The sequence below is a fragment of the Nelusetta ayraudi genome, unplaced genomic scaffold (genome assembly GCF_046127955.1).
Source record: "Nelusetta ayraudi isolate G7.1 ecotype Tasmania unplaced genomic scaffold, CSIRO-AGI_Nayr_v1 ptg000039l, whole genome shotgun sequence".
Taxonomy (NCBI): domain Eukaryota; kingdom Metazoa; phylum Chordata; class Actinopteri; order Tetraodontiformes; family Monacanthidae; genus Nelusetta; species Nelusetta ayraudi.
The window spans coordinates 2,847,357-2,866,394 of NW_027466089.1; the positions used below are offsets into that span (position 1 = coordinate 2,847,357).

Sequence of the window (19,038 nt, forward strand, 5' to 3'; positions counted from 1 at the left end):
GGAGGTAAATGGGATGAAATGAGTGGTTTTCCGAATTCCCTTTTGTTGTGGTCATGCAGCAGTGAACTGTGGGAAAAGGATTGCTCACGTCCAAATCTGTTATTTGGGAGACCTGAGGTTGGGACAGATTTCTTTCTCATTCAACCAAATATCAACTATTGCTTTTCTTTCTGACATGCCTTTGGCTGTGAACACGTGGCGAGCACCGTGAGCCAGCGCGGAATGACTGTGGAAGACGTGGTCATGTCAGCCATGGACAACTCATACTTACCTGGCAGGGGAGACACCATGATCAAGAAGGTGGTTCACCCAGGGCGAGGCGCGACCATTGCACTCCGGTTGTGCTGACCCCTGCGAATTCCCCAAATGTGGGAATCTCGACTGCATAATTTCTGGTAGTGGGGGACTGCGTTCGCGCTCTCCCCTGATCAGATGCTGAAAAGCAAGAGTACGTTCTCTCGTACGCCAGTAAGAAATGCTGTCTGTCCAGCGTGCGCAATGCCCGTGATCAGATGGCTTCTTGAATCATGACATGTTGTCTTGAGAGGCTTTCTGACTGAAGTTCAGAGCTTCTCACTTGGCTGCGTTCATCAGGCTGCTGGCCAAGTTTCTGTGGCTCCGTTTTGATTGTACACAAAGCTCTTGCGTTTGTGTCCACTTTCTCTCCCCATTCTCTGTTCCCTGAGTTTCAGTGTCCAATCACTGGTGGAACCAGAAAAGATTTGGTGACAGTTAAACAATTGACACTGATTTAGGTATTAGTTGTTGAAACATGGACAAACAAGATTAAGACTGAGACCAAGACATTCCATTCCAGAGTGTGAGAGATGTGCATGAGTGTCAAGATAGATATTGGTCAGTGTTTCCTTTGGTCCTAGTAGCGTCATTAATCATTTGAATTTGTTTTGTGGCGGGTTAAGATTGCACGGACTGACAATTTCCTTGCCAGACGTAGCAGGAAGTTTGAACGGAAACTTGGTGTTGGAAGCCATTGTGGATCGGTCAGGACGTGGTCACGTGGCCAGAACTAACTTTAAGCTGCATCCACTTGCATTAGGTTGGCCAACTTGTGTGCGGCTTCTGCTGCTCACTGTCCATGCAAGGTTCATCCACACTTTTAGCACCTTGTTGTTGTTGAGGCCAAGTAAATGCTGCCGCGATGCGCCGTGAGCGAGGGTGGCTGTGAGCGGAATGACTCCCTGTGCTCGCCAGTGACGTGGCATCGCTTCTCGGCCTTTTAGCTATGATCAAGTGTAGTATCTGTTCTTATCAGTTTAATATCTGATACGTCCCCTACCCGGGGACCATATATTAAATTGATTTTTGGACCAGGGAGATGGAATAGGGGCTTGCTACGTCCACTCCACGCATCGACCCGGTATGGCAGTATCTTCAGGAACGGTGCACTCCTCCTTACGTTGTCTAAAATCAAGCTCAACTAGATGGGGTTGAGGTCAGATTTGATCGGTGGTTTGGAGCGCTTCTGTAATAGCACATGCGGGCTTGCCTTTCCGTGCGTAATTCCCACAATGGGTAGAGTATGATTTCACGTCCCCTGCAGTCCTCTGACTTAGAGCACATCTCCGTAGTAAACAGCAGAGGGCGTTGCACTGCGACCTGTCAGCTGTTGGTCCGGCATCAAGCAGTCTGCTGCCTTTTCTTTGGTGCCGTCCCGCTGTATGCATTGCAGCTAGTGCTTTAGCGTTGCGTTTTCTACTCCTCCATGAATTAGTTGAGTGGTCATTTGTTTTGTTTTTCCCCTTGACGATTCAGAATGTTCTTCTTTTCTCTGAATTTCCCACTGGAATCGCACATCACAGATTTCAAATGGAGCTCTTTTTGCCACATTTTCTCTGGTGGTTTAGTTGTTGATTCTTTTGGAGGTAAATGGGATGAAATGAGTGGTTTTCCGAATTCCCTTTTGTTGTGGTCATGCAGCAGTGAACTGTGGGAAAAGGATTGCTCACGTCCAAATCTGTTATTTGGGAGACCTGAGGTTGGGACAGATTTCTTTCTCATTCAACCAAATATCAACTATTGCTTTTCTTTCTGACATGCCTTTGGCTGTGAACACGTGGCGAGCACCGTGAGCCAGCGCGGAATGACTGTGGAAGACGTGGTCATGTCAGCCATGGACAACTCATACTTACCTGGCAGGGGAGACACCATGATCAAGAAGGTGGTTCACCCAGGGCGAGGCGCGACCATTGCACTCCGGTTGTGCTGACCCCTGCGAATTCCCCAAATGTGGGAATCTCGACTGCATAATTTCTGGTAGTGGGGGACTGCGTTCGCGCTCTCCCCTGATCAGATGTTGAAAAGCAAGAGTACGTTCTCTCGTACGCCAGTAAGAAATGCTGTCTGTCCAGCGTGCGCAATGCCCGTGATCAGATGGCTTCTTGAATCATGACATGTTGTCTTGAGAGGCTTTCTGACTGAAGTTCAGAGCTTCTCACTTGGCTGCGTTCATCAGGCTGCTGGCCAAGTTTCTGTGGCTCCGTTTCGATTGTACACAAAGCTCTTGCGTTTGTGTCCACTTTCTCTCCCCATTCTCTGTTCCCTGAGTTTCAGTGTCCAATCACTGGTGGAACCAGAAAAGATTTGGTGACAGTTAAACAATTGACACTGATTTAGGTATTAGTTGTTGAAACATGGACAAACAAGATTAAGACTGAGACCAAGACATTCCATTCCAGAGTGTGAGAGATGTGCATGAGTGTCAAGATAGATATTGGTCAGTGTTTCCTTTGGTCCTAGTAGCGTCATTAATCATTTGAATTTGTTTTGTGGCGGGTTAAGATTGCACGGACTGACAATTTCCTTGCCAGACGTAGCAGGAAGTTTGAACGGAAACTTGGTGTTGGAAGCCATTGTGGATCGGTCAGGACGTGGTCACGTGGCCAGAACTAACTTTAAGCTGCATCCACTTGCATTAGGTTGGCCAACTTGTGTGCGGCTTCTGCTGCTCACTGTCCATGCAAGGTTCATCCACACTTTTAGCACCTTGTTGTTGTTGAGGCCAAGTAAATGCTGCCGCGATGCGCCGTGAGCGAGGGTGGCTGTGAGCGGAATGACTCCCTGTGCTCGCCAGTGACGTGGCATCGCTTCTCGGCCTTTTGGCTAAGATCAAGTGTAGTATCTGTTCTTATCAGTTTAATATCTGATACGTCCCCTACCCGGGGACCATATATTAAATTGATTTTTGGACCAGGGAGATGGAATAGGGGCTTGCTCCGTCCACTCCACGCATCGACCCGGTATGGCAGTATCTCCAGGAACGGTGCACTCCTCCTTACGTTGTCTAAAATCAAGCTCAACTAGATGGGGTTGAGGTCAGATTTGATCGGTGGTTTGGAGCGCTTCTGTAATAGCACATGCGGGCTTGCCTTTCCGTGCGTAATTCCCACAATGGGTAAAGTATGATTTCACGTCCCCTGCAGTCCTCTGACTTAGAGCACATCTCCGTAGTAAACAGCAGAGGGCGTTGCACTGCGACCTGTCAGCTGTTGGTCCGGCATCAAGCAGTCTGCTGCCTTTTCTTTGGTGCCGTCCCGCTGTATTCATTGCAGCTAGTGCTTTAGCGTTGCGTTTTCTACTCCTCCATGAATTAGTTGAGTGGTCATTTGTTTTGTTTTTCCCCTTGACGATTCAGAATGTTCTTCTTTTCTCTGAATTTCCCACTGGAATCGCACATCACAGATTTCAAATGGAGCTCTTTTTGCCACATTTTCTCTGGTGGTTTAGTTGTTGATTCTTTTGGAGGTAAATGGGATGAAATGAGTGGTTTTCCGAATTCCCTTTTGTTGTGGTCATGCAGCAGTGAACTGTGGGAAAAGGATTGCTCACGTCCAAATCTGTTATTTGGGAGACCTGAGGTTGGGACAGATTTCTTTCTCATTCAACCAAATATCAACTATTGCTTTTCTTTCTGACATGCCTTTGGCTGTGAACACGTGGCGAGCACCGTGAGCCAGCGCGGAATGACTGTGGAAGACGTGGTCATGTCAGCCATGGACAACTCATACTTACCTGGCAGGGGAGACACCATTATCAAGAAGGTGGTTCACCCAGGGCGAGGCGCGACCATTGCACTCCGGTTGTGCTGACCCCTGCGAATTCCCCAAATGTGGGAATCTCGACTGCATAATTTCTGGTAGTGGGGGACTGCGTTCGCGCTCTCCCCTGATCAGATGTTGAAAAGCAAGAGTACGTTCTCTCGTACGCCAGTAAGAAATGCTGTCTGTCCAGCGTGCGCAATGCCCGTGATCAGATGGCTTCTTGAATCATGACATGTTGTCTTGAGAGGCTTTCTGACTGAAGTTCAGAGCTTCTCACTTGGCTGCGTTCATCAGGCTGCTGGCCAAGTTTCTGTGGCTCCGTTTCGATTGTACACAAAGCTCTTGCGTTTGTGTCCACTTTCTCTCCCCATTCTCTGTTCCCTGAGTTTCAGTGTCCAATCACTGGTGGAACCAGAAAAGATTTGGTGACAGTTAAACAATTGACACTGATTTAGGTATTAGTTGTTGAAACATGGACAAACAAGATTAAGACTGAGACCAAGACATTCCATTCCAGAGTGTGAGAGATGTGCATGAGTGTCAAGATAGATATTGGTCAGTGTTTCCTTTGGTCCTAGTAGCGTCATTAATCATTTGAATTTGTTTTGTGGCGGGTTAAGATTGCACGGACTGACAATTTCCTTGCCAGACGTAGCAGGAAGTTTGAACGGAAACTTGGTGTTGGAAGCCATTGTGGATCGGTCAGGACGTGGTCACGTGGCCAGAACTAACTTTAAGCTGCATCCACTTGCATTAGGTTGGCCAACTTGTGTGCGGCTTCTGCTGCTCACTGTCCATGCAAGGTTCATCCACACTTTTAGCACCTTGTTGTTGTTGAGGCCAAGTAAATGCTGCCGCGATGCGCCGTGAGCGAGGGTGGCTGTGAGCGGAATGACTCCCTGTGCTCGCCAGTGACGTGGCATCGCTTCTCGGCCTTTTGGCTAAGATCAAGTGTAGTATCTGTTCTTATCAGTTTAATATCTGATACGTCCCCTACCCGGGGACCATATATTAAATTGATTTTTGGACCAGGGAGATGGAATAGGGGCTTGCTCCGTCCACTCCACGCATCGACCCGGTATGGCAGTATCTCCAGGAACGGTGCACTCCTCCTTACGTTGTCTAAAATCAAGCTCAACTAGATGGGGTTGAGGTCAGATTTGATCGGTGGTTTGGAGCGCTTCTGTAATAGCACATGCGGGCTTGCCTTTCCGTGTGTAATTCCCACAATGGGTAGAGTATGATTTCACGTCCCCTGCAGTCCTCTGACTTAGAGCACATCTCCGTAGTAAACAGCAGAGGGCGTTGCACTGCGACCTGTCAGCTGTTGGTCCGGCATCAAGCAGTCTGCTGCCTTTTCTTTGGTGCCGTCCCGCTGTATTCATTGCAGCTAGTGCTTTAGCGTTGCGTTTTCTACTCCTCGATGAATTAGTTGAGTGGTCATTTGTTTTGTTTTTCCCCTTGACGATTCAGAATGTTCTTCTTTTCTCTGAATTTCCCACTGGAATCGCACATCACAGATTTCAAATGGAGCTCTTTTTGCCACATTTTCTCTGGTGGTTTAGTTGTTGATTCTTTTGGAGGTAAATGGGATGAAATGAGTGGTTTTCCGAATTCCCTTTTGTTGTGGTCATGCAGCAGTGAACTGTGGGAAAAGGATTGCTCACGTCCAAATCTGTTATTTGGGAGACCTGAGGTTGGGACAGATTTCTTTCTCATTCAACCAAATATCAACTATTGCTTTTCTTTCTGACATGCCTTTGGCTGTGAACACGTGGCGAGCACCGTGAGCCAGCGCGGAATGACTGTGGAAGACGTGGTCATGTCAGCCATGGACAACTCATACTTACCTGGCAGGGGAGACACCATGATCAAGAAGGTGGTTCACCCAGGGCGAGGCGCGACCATTGCACTCCGGTTGTGCTGACCCCTGCGAATTCCCCAAATGTGGGAATCTCGACTGCATAATTTCTGGTAGTGGGGGACTGCGTTCGCGCTCTCCCCTGATCAGATGTTGAAAAGCAAGAGTACGTTCTCTCGTACGCCAGTAAGAAATGCTGTCTGTCCAGCGTGCGCAATGCCCGTGATCAGATGGCTTCTTGAATCATGACATGTTGTCTTGAGAGGCTTTCTGACTGAAGTTCAGAGCTTCTCACTTGGCTGCGTTCATCAGGCTGCTGGCCAAGTTTCTGTGGCTCCGTTTCGATTGTACACAAAGCTCTTGCGTTTGTGTCCACTTTCTCTCCCCATTCTCTGTTCCCTGAGTTTCAGTGTCCAATCACTGGTGGAACCAGAAAAGATTTGGTGACAGTTAAACAATTGACACTGATTTAGGTATTAGTTGTTGAAACATGGACAAACAAGATTAAGACTGAGACCAAGACATTCCATTCCAGAGTGTGAGAGATGTGCATGAGTGTCAAGATAGATATTGGTCAGTGTTTCCTTTGGTCCTAGTAGCGTCATTAATCATTTGAATTTGTTTTGTGGCGGGTTAAGATTGCACGGACTGACAATTTCCTTGCCAGACGTAGCAGGAAGTTTGAACGGAAACTTGGTGTTGGAAGCCATTGTGGATCGGTCAGGACGTGGTCACGTGGCCAGAACTAACTTTAAGCTGCATCCACTTGCATTAGGTTGGCCAACTTGTGTGCGGCTTCTGCTGCTCACTGTCCATGCAAGGTTCATCCACACTTTTAGCACCTTGTTGTTGTTGAGGCCAAGTAAATGCTGCCGCGATGCGCCGTGAGCGAGGGTGGCTGTGAGCGGAATGACTCCCTGTGCTCGCCAGTGACGTGGCATCGCTTCTCGGCCTTTTGGCTAAGATCAAGTGTAGTATCTGTTCTTATCAGTTTAATATCTGATACGTCCCCTACCCGGGGACCATATATTAAATTGATTTTTGGACCAGGGAGCTGGAATAGGGGCTTGCTCCGTCCACTCCACGCATCGACCCGGTATGGCAGTATCTCCAGGAACGGTGCACTCCTCCTTACGTTGTCTAAAATCAAGCTCAACTAGATGGGGTTGAGGTCAGATTTGATCGGTGGTTTGGAGCGCTTCTGTAATAGCACATGCGGGCTTGCCTTTCCGTGCGTAATTCCCACAATGGGTAGAGTATGATTTCACGTCCCCTGCAGTCCTCTGACTTAGAGCACATCTCCGTAGTAAACAGCAGAGGGCGTTGCACTGCGACCTGTCAGCTGTTGGTCCGGCATCAAGCAGTCTGCTGCCTTTTCTTTGGTGCCGTCCCGCTGTATTCATTGCAGCTAGTGCTTTAGCGTTGCGTTTTCTACTCCTCGATGAATTAGTTGAGTGGTCATTTGTTTTGTTTTTCCCCTTGACGATTCAGAATGTTCTTCTTTTCTCTGAATTTCCCACTGGAATCGCACATCACAGATTTCAAATGGAGCTCTTTTTGCCACATTTTCTCTGGTGGTTTAGTTGTTGATTCTTTTGGAGGTAAATGGGATGAAATGAGTGGTTTTCCGAATTCCCTTTTGTTGTGGTCATGCAGCAGTGAACTGTGGGAAAAGGATTGCTCACGTCCAAATCTGTTATTTGGGAGACCTGAGGTTGGGACAGATTTCTTTCTCATTCAACCAAATATCAACTATTGCTTTTCTTTCTGACATGCCTTTGGCTGTGAACACGTGGCGAGCACCGTGAGCCAGCGCGGAATGACTGTGGAAGACGTGGTCATGTCAGCCATGGACAACTCATACTTACCTGGCAGGGGAGACACCATGATCAAGAAGGTGGTTCACCCAGGGCGAGGCGCGACCATTGCACTCCGGTTGTGCTGACCCCTGCGAATTCCCCAAATGTGGGAATCTCGACTGCATAATTTCTGGTAGTGGGGGACTGCGTTCGCGCTCTCCCCTGATCAGATGTTGAAAAGCAAGAGTACGTTCTCTCGTACGCCAGTAAGAAATGCTGTCTGTCCAGCGTGCGCAATGCCCGTGATCAGATGGCTTCTTGAATCATGACATGTTGTCTTGAGAGGCTTTCTGACTGAAGTTCAGAGCTTCTCACTTGGCTGCGTTCATCAGGCTGCTGGCCAAGTTTCTGTGGCTCCGTTTCGATTGTACACAAAGCTCTTGCGTTTGTGTCCACTTTCTCTCCCCATTCTCTGTTCCCTGAGTTTCAGTGTCCAATCACTGGTGGAACCAGAAAAGATTTGGTGACAGTTAAACAATTGACACTGATTTAGGTATTAGTTGTTGAAACATGGACAAACAAGATTAAGACTGAGACCAAGACATTCCATTCCAGAGTGTGAGAGATGTGCATGAGTGTCAAGATAGATATTGGTCAGTGTTTCCTTTGGTCCTAGTAGCGTCATTAATCATTTGAATTTGTTTTGTGGCGGGTTAAGATTGCACGGACTGACAATTTCCTTGCCAGACGTAGCAGGAAGTTTGAACGGAAACTTGGTGTTGGAAGCCATTGTGGATCGGTCAGGACGTGGTCACGTGGCCAGAACTAACTTTAAGCTGCATCCACTTGCATTAGGTTGGCCAACTTGTGTGCGGCTTCTGCTGCTCACTGTCCATGCAAGGTTCATCCACACTTTTAGCACCTTGTTGTTGTTGAGGCCAAGTAAATGCTGCCGCGATGCGCCGTGAGCGAGGGTGGCTGTGAGCGGAATGACTCCCTGTGCTCGCCAGTGACGTGGCATCGCTTCTCGGCCTTTTGGCTAAGATCAAGTGTAGTATCTGTTCTTATCAGTTTAATATCTGATACGTCCCCTACCCGGGGACCATATATTAAATTGATTTTTGGACCAGGGAGATGGAATAGGGGCTTGCTCCGTCCACTCCACGCATCGACCCGGTATGGCAGTATCTCCAGGAACGGTGCACTCCTCCTTACGTTGTCTAAAATCAAGCTCAACTAGATGGGGTTGAGGTCAGATTTGATCGGTGGTTTGGAGCGCTTCTGTAATAGCACATGCGGGCTTGCCTTTCCGTGCGTAATTCCCACAATGGGTAGAGTATGATTTCACGTCCCCTGCAGTCCTCTGACTTAGAGCACATCTCCGTAGTAAACAGCAGAGGGCGTTGCACTGCGACCTGTCAGCTGTTGGTCCGGCATCAAGCAGTCTGCTGCCTTTTCTTTGGTGCCGTCCCGCTGTATTCATTGCAGCTAGTGCTTTAGCGTTGCGTTTTCTACTCCTCGATGAATTAGTTGAGTGGTCATTTGTTTTGTTTTTCCCCTTGACGATTCAGAATGTTCTTCTTTTCTCTGAATTTCCCACTGGAATCGCACATCACAGATTTCAAATGGAGCTCTTTTTGCCACATTTTCTCTGGTGGTTTAGTTGTTGATTCTTTTGGAGGTAAATGGGATGAAATGAGTGGTTTTCCGAATTCCCTTTTGTTGTGGTCATGCAGCAGTGAACTGTGGGAAAAGGATTGCTCACGTCCAAATCTGTTATTTGGGAGACCTGAGGTTGGGACAGATTTCTTTCTCATTCAACCAAATATCAACTATTGCTTTTCTTTCTGACATGCCTTTGGCTGTGAACACGTGGCGAGCACCGTGAGCCAGCGCGGAATGACTGTGGAAGACGTGGTCATGTCAGCCATGGACAACTCATACTTACCTGGCAGGGGAGACACCATGATCAAGAAGGTGGTTCACCCAGGGCGAGGCGCGACCATTGCACTCCGGTTGTGCTGACCCCTGCGAATTCCCCAAATGTGGGAATCTCGACTGCATAATTTCTGGTAGTGGGGGACTGCGTTCGCGCTCTCCCCTGATCAGATGCTGAAAAGCAAGAGTACGTTCTCTCGTACGCCAGTAAGAAATGCTGTCTGTCCAGCGTGCGCAATGCCCGTGATCAGATGGCTTCTTGAATCATGACATGTTGTCTTGAGAGGCTTTCTGACTGAAGTTCAGAGCTTCTCACTTGGCTGCGTTCATCAGGCTGCTGGCCAAGTTTCTGTGGCTCCGTTTCGATTGTACACAAAGCTCTTGCGTTTGTGTCCACTTTCTCTCCCCATTCTCTGTTCCCTGAGTTTCAGTGTCCAATCACTGGTGGAACCAGAAAAGATTTGGTGACAGTTAAACAATTGACACTGATTTAGGTATTAGTTGTTGAAACATGGACAAACAAGATTAAGACTGAGACCAAGACATTCCATTCCAGAGTGTGAGAGATGTGCATGAGTGTCAAGATAGATATTGGTCAGTGTTTCCTTTGGTCCTAGTAGCGTCATTAATCATTTGAATTTGTTTTGTGGCGGGTTAAGATTGCACGGACTGACAATTTCCTTGCCAGACGTAGCAGGAAGTTTGAACGGAAACTTGGTGTTGGAAGCCATTGTGGATCGGTCAGGACGTGGTCACGTGGCCAGAACTAACTTTAAGCTGCATCCACTTGCATTAGGTTGGCCAACTTGTGTGCGGCTTCTGCTGCTCACTGTCCATGCAAGGTTCATCCACACTTTTAGCACCTTGTTGTTGTTGAGGCCAAGTAAATGCTGCCGCGATGCGCCGTGAGCGAGGGTGGCTGTGAGCGGAATGACTCCCTGTGCTCGCCAGTGACGTGGCATCGCTTCTCGGCCTTTTGGCTAAGATCAAGTGTAGTATCTGTTCTTATCAGTTTAATATCTGATACGTCCCCTACCCGGGGACCATATATTAAATTGATTTTTGGACCAGGGAGATGGAATAGGGGCTTGCTCCGTCCACTCCACGCATCGACCCGGTATGGCAGTATCTCCAGGAACGGTGCACTCCTCCTTACGTTGTCTAAAATCAAGCTCAACTAGATGGGGTTGAGGTCAGATTTGATCGGTGGTTTGGAGCGCTTCTGTAATAGCACATGCGGGCTTGCCTTTCCGTGCGTAATTCCCACAATGGGTAGAGTATGATTTCACGTCCCCTGCAGTCCTCTGACTTAGAGCACATCTCCGTAGTAAACAGCAGAGGGCGTTGCACTGCGACCTGTCAGCTGTTGGTCCGGCATCAAGCAGTCTGCTGCCTTTTCTTTGGTGCCGTCCCGCTGTATTCATTGCAGCTAGTGCTTTAGCGTTGCGTTTTCTACTCCTCGATGAATTAGTTGAGTGGTCATTTGTTTTGTTTTTCCCCTTGACGATTCAGAATGTTCTTCTTTTCTCTGAATTTCCCACTGGAATCGCACATCACAGATTTCAAATGGAGCTCTTTTTGCCACATTTTCTCTGGTGGTTTAGTTGTTGATTCTTTTGGAGGTAAATGGGATGAAATGAGTGGTTTTCCGAATTCCCTTTTGTTGTGGTCATGCAGCAGTGAACTGTGGGAAAAGGATTGCTCACGTCCAAATCTGTTATTTGGGAGACCTGAGGTTGGGACAGATTTCTTTCTCATTCAACCAAATATCAACTATTGCTTTTCTTTCTGACATGCCTTTGGCTGTGAACACGTGGCGAGCACCGTGAGCCAGCGCGGAATGACTGTGGAAGACGTGGTCATGTCAGCCATGGACAACTCATACTTACCTGGCAGGGGAGACACCATGATCAAGAAGGTGGTTCACCCAGGGCGAGGCGCGACCATTGCACTCCGGTTGTGCTGACCCCTGCGAATTCCCCAAATGTGGGAATCTCGACTGCATAATTTCTGGTAGTGGGGGACTGCGTTCGCGCTCTCCCCTGATCAGATGCTGAAAAGCAAGAGTACGTTCTCTCGTACGCCAGTAAGAAATGCTGTCTGTCCAGCGTGCGCAATGCCCGTGATCAGATGGCTTCTTGAATCATGACATGTTGTCTTGAGAGGCTTTCTGACTGAAGTTCAGAGCTTCTCACTTGGCTGCGTTCATCAGGCTGCTGGCCAAGTTTCTGTGGCTCCGTTTCGATTGTACACAAAGCTCTTGCGTTTGTGTCCACTTTCTCTCCCCATTCTCTGTTCCCTGAGTTTCAGTGTCCAATCACTGGTGGAACCAGAAAAGATTTGGTGACAGTTAAACAATTGACACTGATTTAGGTATTAGTTGTTGAAACATGGACAAACAAGATTAAGACTGAGACCAAGACATTCCATTCCAGAGTGTGAGAGATGTGCATGAGTGTCAAGATAGATATTGGTCAGTGTTTCCTTTGGTCCTAGTAGCGTCATTAATCATTTGAATTTGTTTTGTGGCGGGTTAAGATTGCACGGACTGACAATTTCCTTGCCAGACGTAGCAGGAAGTTTGAACGGAAACTTGGTGTTGGAAGCCATTGTGGATCGGTCAGGACGTGGTCACGTGGCCAGAACTAACTTTAAGCTGCATCCACTTGCATTAGGTTGGCCAACTTGTGTGCGGCTTCTGCTGCTCACTGTCCATGCAAGGTTCATCCACACTTTTAGCACCTTGTTGTTGTTGAGGCCAAGTAAATGCTGCCGCGATGCGCCGTGAGCGAGGGTGGCTGTGAGCGGAATGACTCCCTGTGCTCGCCAGTGACGTGGCATCGCTTCTCGGCCTTTTGGCTAAGATCAAGTGTAGTATCTGTTCTTATCAGTTTAATATCTGATATGTCCCCTACCCGGGGACCATATATTAAATTGATTTTTGGACCAGGGAGATGGAATAGGGGCTTGCTCCGTCCACTCCACGCATCGACCCGGTATGGCAGTATCTCCAGGAACGGTGCACTCCTCCTTACGTTGTCTAAAATCAAGCTCAACTAGATGGGATTGAGGTCAGATTTGATCGGTGGTTTGGAGCGCTTCTGTAATAGCACATGCGGGCTTGCCTTTCCGTGCGTAATTCCCACAATGGGTAAAGTATGATTTCACGTCCCCTGCAGTCCTCTGACTTAGAGCACATCTCCGTAGTAAACAGCAGAGGGCGTTGCACTGCGACCTGTCAGCTGTTGGTCCGGCATCAAGCAGTCTGCTGCCTTTTCTTTGGTGCCGTCCCGCTGTATTCATTGCAGCTAGTGCTTTAGCGTTGCGTTTTCTACTCCTCGATGAATTAGTTGAGTGGTCATTTGTTTTGTTTTTCCCCTTGACGATTCAGAATGTTCTTCTTTTCTCTGAATTTCCCACTGGAATCGCACATCACAGATTTCAAATGGAGCTCTTTTTGCCACATTTTCTCTGGTGGTTTAGTTGTTGATTCTTTTGGAGGTAAATGGGATGAAATGAGTGGTTTTCCGAATTCCCTTTTGTTGTGGTCATGCAGCAGTGAACTGTGGGAAAAGGATTGCTCACGTCCAAATCTGTTATTTGGGAGACCTGAGGTTGGGACAGATTTCTTTCTCATTCAACCAAATATCAACTATTGCTTTTCTTTCTGACATGCCTTTGGCTGTGAACACGTGGCGAGCACCGTGAGCCAGCGCGGAATGACTGTGGAAGACGTGGTCATGTCAGCCATGGACAACTCATACTTACCTGGCAGGGGAGACACCATGATCAAGAAGGTGGTTCACCCAGGGCGAGGCGCGACCATTGCACTCCGGTTGTGCTGACCCCTGCGAATTCCCCAAATGTGGGAATCTCGACTGCATAATTTCTGGTAGTGGGGGACTGCGTTCGCGCTCTCCCCTGATCAGATGTTGAAAAGCAAGAGTACGTTCTCTCGTACGCCAGTAAGAAATGCTGTCTGTCCAGCGTGCGCAATGCCCGTGATCAGATGGCTTCTTGAATCATGACATGTTGTCTTGAGAGGCTTTCTGACTGAAGTTCAGAGCTTCTCACTTGGCTGCGTTCATCAGGCTGCTGGCCAAGTTTCCGTGGCTCCGTTTCGATTGTACACAAAGCTCTTGCGTTTGTGTCCACTTTCTCTCCCCATTCTCTGTTCCCTGAGTTTCAGTGTCCAATCACTGGTGGAACCAGAAAAGATTTGGTGACAGTTAAACAATTGACACTGATTTAGGTATTAGTTGTTGAAACATGGACAAACAAGATTAAGACTGAGACCAAGACATTCCATTCCAGAGTGTGAGAGATGTGCATGAGTGTCAAGATAGATATTGGTCAGTGTTTCCTTTGGTCCTAGTAGCGTCATTAATCATTTGAATTTGTTTTGTGGCGGGTTAAGATTGCACGGACTGACAATTTCCTTGCCAGACGTAGCAGGAAGTTTGAACGGAAACTTGGTGTTGGAAGCCATTGTGGATCGGTCAGGACGTGGTCACGTGGCCAGAACTAACTTTAAGCTGCATCCACTTGCATTAGGTTGGCCAACTTGTGTGCGGCTTCTGCTGCTCACTGTCCATGCAAGGTTCATCCACACTTTTAGCACCTTGTTGTTGTTGAGGCCAAGTAAATGCTGCCGCGATGCGCCGTGAGCGAGGGTGGCTGTGAGCGGAATGACTCCCTGTGCTCGCCAGTGACGTGGCATCGCTTCTTGGTCTTTTGGCTAAGACAGCGGTCGCCTCCTATTTTTGGTAGCATTGTTTGCCTGCTGTGGCATCCTTTTTGTTATCAGAGCTTGGGAGGATATTCTTTTTTTCATTCCTTGTGCAAAGCATTCCTTCTTTTTAATAGTTGGACATCTTTCACAAACAGGAATTCATTTGCTCAGGGGACTCTGTTTCCTTGTTTTGCCAGCATAGTTTTTAGCTCTTCAGTTCTAGTGCGTAGTGCCTCCACCATGTCGGCCAGCCATGCCGGCATGCGGAGGCACCACAGTGTTCGTTTCAGCTTTTTAGAAAAGGATGGAAAACTCCTGGGGATGTCCAGGTTGGACTTCTCCAGGAGGCTCATTCAAAAAACTTTGAACTTCAGCCCAGATGACTTAAACTGTGTTTTGACTTTGCCTTTTAACAAAGGTTTTGACGTAAGCTTTCGTTCTGCTGTTTTGCTTTGTGAGTTTTGGAAGAGATTTGAGGAAGTGAAAACCCAGTTTTCTGCTTTCAATGTTGAGAAACTGACTGACAATGCTTTGAAAACAGTCATTGTTAGGATGTTCAATGAGACAGTAAATGCAGATGACATTAGTTGGTGGCTGGGAAGATATTGCACTGTTAAAGGCCAAGCTACCAAGGTGAGAGATGAAGATGGCATATGGAACTGTGCCTGGAGGGTCCCCATTCAACAATGGCAGGACCCTCAAGGCTATCAGGGCTTGAAACATCTCCCATCCATGATAGTTTTAGGTGAAAACAGGGGCTACATTCATTACCAGGGACAGCCCAAGCTCTGCCGCAAGTGTGGTGAGCAAGGGCACCTGGCAGAAGCATGCCAGCAGATTGTTTGCCGAAAATGTCGAGAAATTGGGCACACCTTTGAGGAATGTACCAATGGCAGAAGGTGCAATCTTTGTGGAGAAACAAGCCACCTCTTCAGAGATTGCCCCAAGTCTTTTGCCAACAAACTCAAAGCCGCAAAGCAAACTGAAAGAAGGAAAACGGAAGCATTTACAGAGCAATGTGAAGAAGCTGGGCAAGAAATTTCAAATCTCCCGCCAAATTCTGTGGTTGGAGGAGAGGAGTCAGGTGAGGCGGGAGAAGGGGAGGGGCCTGCCACACCCCCATCAATAGATGGGGAAATGCAGGCAGAAGGCGGAGCTGAAATAGAAAGCCAACTTCAGGAAAATAGCGAGGATGCCTCCCTCCCCAATGCTCAGCAAACTAAGAGACCTTTATCTGAATTGTCATTCGATTCTCCTATTATGATGGAGAAGAGAGGAAGACTTGTGGCCCCATCAGAAAATTCGTCCTTGGATGAGCCCAGAGTCTTCCCCTCCAGTTCACCAAATGAAGTCTCTTTTTTAACAATTGCTCTGCGATCAACCCCTAGAGGTTCAGATCTTGACGCAACCATGCAGCAGAGGTTTGATCCCAAAGCACAAAGGGGGAACAGAGCTCAAAACCTTCACTCTTCACCTGTTGAGATGAGGGAAGAGTTATGTTCACAAGAAACTGCCTAAATGTTTTACAGCCTTTTTTTTGATATCTTTATAGGTTTTTAAAGAATGTCACACCTGTTGTTTTTAACCATTCTTATGACACTCACCTTCTCTACCATAAATGTGAGAAGTGTGAAGTCGAGAGTCAGAGCCCAGAGTGTTTTATCCTTTTTATTTTCCCATGAATCAGATGTGTTTTTAATACAGGAATGTGGCCTACCCTTTTTAAAACAATATAGAACATGGGAAGATATGTGGCCACAAACGTCTCTATGGAGTGGATCAAACGAAAATAAAAATGACGGAGTAGCCATTTTAATAAAAAACCCTCAGGTTCTGGTGAAGGGTAGCACAGTGGTGAGAGATGGTCGGGCACTTTTAGCACATCTAAATTTTATGGGGCGGGATTTTAACCTTCTCAATATTTATGGCTTTAATGACAAAAATGACAGGTATGACCTTTTAGAAAACTTGCAGTCCCACATGCTAGGCAGGGCACCTTTAGTTGTAGCAGGTGATTTTAATTGCATTTTAAACAAGACGGATAGAAGAAGAGCAGGAGAAGATTTTAAAATAGACAAGACATCAGTTTTATTACAGGGCATTTGCAGGGATTTTAAACTTCAAGACTGTTTTAAAACCATGCATCCCAGAGAGGAGGGCTTCACCTGGTTCAGTGGTGACAGTACCAGAGCCTCTCGCATAGATTATGTTTTTACACGGGACTGCCCGCCCACCGATGCTAGATTGACCCCTGTTTTCTTCTCTGATCACCTCATGGTGTCTTGCACTCTGTCACTCTCTTCAGGTGTGACTTCAGGAAGTGGTCTGTGGAAACTCAACTGCTCCCTTTTATTAGATAGGGACTTAGTTAGGCAGTTCAGGGAGCAGTACAAAGAGTGGCAGACCCTCCAAGACTTTTACGAAACACATGCACACTGGTGGGAAATGGTGAAGGAAAAGACAAAGACTTTCTTTAGGCAGGCAGGTAGGGAAAAAAAGAATAGGGAACACAGACGCATGATGGGACTGCAGAAAAGACTTCAATGCTATTTTAACCTTAACCAACATGGTATGGACTTCAACGAAGAAATTAAACAAGTCAAGAAAGAGATGTCGGCCCTATCAGAAATCCACAGCAAAGGTGTCATTTTAAGGAGCAGGGAACGGGAAATAGAAGAGGGTGAAAAGTGCACACGGTATTTCTTTAGGAAAATTATAAATAAAGGGGGAGGCATTGCAAAACTGAAGAAAGAAAATGGGTGCACAACAGAAACAATGGATGAAATAAAAGAGACAATTGAGACATTTTATTCAAACCTGTACTCAGAAAAACCTGTTAAAACTGACACCATGACAGAAGTTCTAAAATTCATTGATAAAACAGTAAGCAACAGCGTGCTTTTATCCCAAGATTTTACTTTTTTAGAATTAAATAAATGTTTGTCTGGTTTTAAAAAAGGGAAGTCCCCTGGACAAGACGGACTTCCCTTAGAGTTTTATTTGACCTTTTGGGACATTTTAGCACCTGATTTGATGACTGTTTTTATGGATTTTGAACACCTTGACCGACTTCCCGACAGTTTTAGAATAGGGATAGTGACTCTTCTTTACAAAAAAAAAGACAAGACTGACTTGAAGAATTGGAGACCGATCACGCTTTTAAACTTTGACTGCAAACTTTTTAGCAAACTTTTAGCCACACGGATGTCCATGTTTTTAGAAGAAGTGATTCACCCGGATCAAGCCTGTGCCGTTCCGGGGAGGAAGATCACTGACAGCCTCGTACTGATCAGAGACACCATCTGTTACGCGAGAGACAGAAACATCCGGCTAGTAGTACTAAATTTAGACTTTGAGAAAGCCTTTGATCGGGTCTCGCATCAGTACCTCTTCCGGGTACTGGAAAAAATGGGGTTCCCAGAAAGGTTTGTAGCTTGGGTGGGATTGCTGTACCGGGGCATCTCCAGCAAATTCATCGTTAACGGGCTTTTGACAAAAGCAGTCAACATCAACTGCGGTGTCCGTCAGGGGTGTCCTTTATCTGCCCTCCTCTACATTACCTGTATAGAACCACTGGCACAGATCTTGAGAAGGGACCAACGAATCAATGGGGTGGGAGTCCCGGGGAGTGGGGGACTGGTGACCAAGTGTGTTTTATACATGGACGACATTAACATTTTATGCACTGACCTTTTATCCGTGAACAGGACACTGGACTTGACTGACTTTTTCGGACAGGCCTCTGGGTCAAAATTGAACAGAGACAAGACCCAAGCCCAATTTTATGGACCATGGACAGCAAACGAGACAACGGGACTCCCCCTGACTACGACCCAGACTAACCAGAAAATATTGGGAATCAAATTTGATAAGGAAGGGGGAGGGGACACAAACTGGGATGACGTCACAGGGAAAGTTAGACAAAGACTAGGGTACTGGGGACTTAGAGGACTGACCCTTGAAGGAAAAGTTTTAATCATCAAAGCAGTGATTTTACCCTTGCTTTTACTGATCAGTTCTGTTTTTATCCCACCAAGACGTGTGCTTTTAATCCTGGAGCGAGCCATTTTCTACTTCCTGTGGGGATCTAAGTGGGGAAGACTAAGAAGAGACTTCATGAAAAGGCCAAAGGAGAAAGGAGGAAAAGCAGTGCCAGACCTTTACCTATTTTTAGGAAGCACCTATACGGCCTCGCACATCAAAATAGCAACAACCCCATCCAGAAACCCCAGGACGGCTGCAATGACACGTTTCTGGATGGGGTCCTACCTCAGAAAACTGAAATTGTTACCCACAGACCTGAAAGTACCGGTGTCTTTTAATCTGCCTTTAACATATGCTTTGATCCAGACGTTTTTAAAGTATTTTAATTTGGAAAAGGAGGAGTTGCATGTTTTAACAAGCCACCGCTCTCTTGTTTCTATTGTGCAGGAGCGAGAACCAGTGAGTCCAGTGCGCGGGCTCGCACTCAGCGAGCCCTCAACAGTTTGGCGCAACGTGAACCATCCTGCTCTCCCAAACAGACTCCGAGACCTGTCATGGATGGTGGCTCACGAGATCCTCCCGGTCAGGTCCGTCTTGCACTCCCGGGGCATGTCACCATCAGCGACTTGCCCCCGACCTGGTTGTGGCGCGCCCGAGTCAGTGAGG

The 19,038-nt window shown here is 47.2% G+C and overlaps 1 protein-coding gene and 15 non-coding genes across 16 annotated transcripts in view; 15 read left to right on the top strand and 1 right to left on the bottom strand.

Annotated features, from left to right (window-relative positions):
- LOC142892607 (NLR family CARD domain-containing protein 3-like) overlaps positions 1 to 19,038 on the bottom strand; it is a 406,144-nt gene that overhangs the window by 328,640 nt on the left and 58,466 nt on the right. The gene's annotated exons all lie outside the window — the stretch shown is intronic.
- Positions 264 to 427, top strand: LOC142892914 (U1 spliceosomal RNA). The gene has a single exon (XR_012927611.1). It is a non-coding gene; the product is annotated as a U1 spliceosomal RNA (small nuclear RNA).
- On the top strand, positions 1,222 to 1,412 carry LOC142892878 (U2 spliceosomal RNA). The gene has a single exon (XR_012927579.1). It is a non-coding gene; the product is annotated as a U2 spliceosomal RNA (small nuclear RNA).
- Positions 2,143 to 2,306, top strand: LOC142892915 (U1 spliceosomal RNA). The gene has a single exon (XR_012927612.1). It is a non-coding gene; the product is annotated as a U1 spliceosomal RNA (small nuclear RNA).
- Positions 3,101 to 3,291, top strand: LOC142892826 (U2 spliceosomal RNA). The gene has a single exon (XR_012927530.1). It is a non-coding gene; the product is annotated as a U2 spliceosomal RNA (small nuclear RNA).
- LOC142892803 (U1 spliceosomal RNA) lies at positions 4,022 to 4,185 on the top strand. The gene has a single exon (XR_012927507.1). It is a non-coding gene; the product is annotated as a U1 spliceosomal RNA (small nuclear RNA).
- LOC142892828 (U2 spliceosomal RNA) lies at positions 4,980 to 5,170 on the top strand. Its single transcript, XR_012927531.1, has one exon. It is a non-coding gene; the product is annotated as a U2 spliceosomal RNA (small nuclear RNA).
- LOC142892916 (U1 spliceosomal RNA) lies at positions 5,901 to 6,064 on the top strand. Its single transcript, XR_012927613.1, has one exon. It is a non-coding gene; the product is annotated as a U1 spliceosomal RNA (small nuclear RNA).
- LOC142892835 (U2 spliceosomal RNA) lies at positions 6,859 to 7,049 on the top strand. Its single transcript, XR_012927538.1, has one exon. It is a non-coding gene; the product is annotated as a U2 spliceosomal RNA (small nuclear RNA).
- LOC142892918 (U1 spliceosomal RNA) lies at positions 7,780 to 7,943 on the top strand. The gene has a single exon (XR_012927614.1). It is a non-coding gene; the product is annotated as a U1 spliceosomal RNA (small nuclear RNA).
- On the top strand, positions 8,738 to 8,928 carry LOC142892830 (U2 spliceosomal RNA). Its single transcript, XR_012927533.1, has one exon. It is a non-coding gene; the product is annotated as a U2 spliceosomal RNA (small nuclear RNA).
- On the top strand, positions 9,659 to 9,822 carry LOC142892919 (U1 spliceosomal RNA). Its single transcript, XR_012927615.1, has one exon. It is a non-coding gene; the product is annotated as a U1 spliceosomal RNA (small nuclear RNA).
- LOC142892831 (U2 spliceosomal RNA) lies at positions 10,617 to 10,807 on the top strand. The gene has a single exon (XR_012927534.1). It is a non-coding gene; the product is annotated as a U2 spliceosomal RNA (small nuclear RNA).
- On the top strand, positions 11,538 to 11,701 carry LOC142892921 (U1 spliceosomal RNA). The gene has a single exon (XR_012927617.1). It is a non-coding gene; the product is annotated as a U1 spliceosomal RNA (small nuclear RNA).
- LOC142892810 (U2 spliceosomal RNA) lies at positions 12,496 to 12,686 on the top strand. Its single transcript, XR_012927515.1, has one exon. It is a non-coding gene; the product is annotated as a U2 spliceosomal RNA (small nuclear RNA).
- LOC142892922 (U1 spliceosomal RNA) lies at positions 13,417 to 13,580 on the top strand. The gene has a single exon (XR_012927619.1). It is a non-coding gene; the product is annotated as a U1 spliceosomal RNA (small nuclear RNA).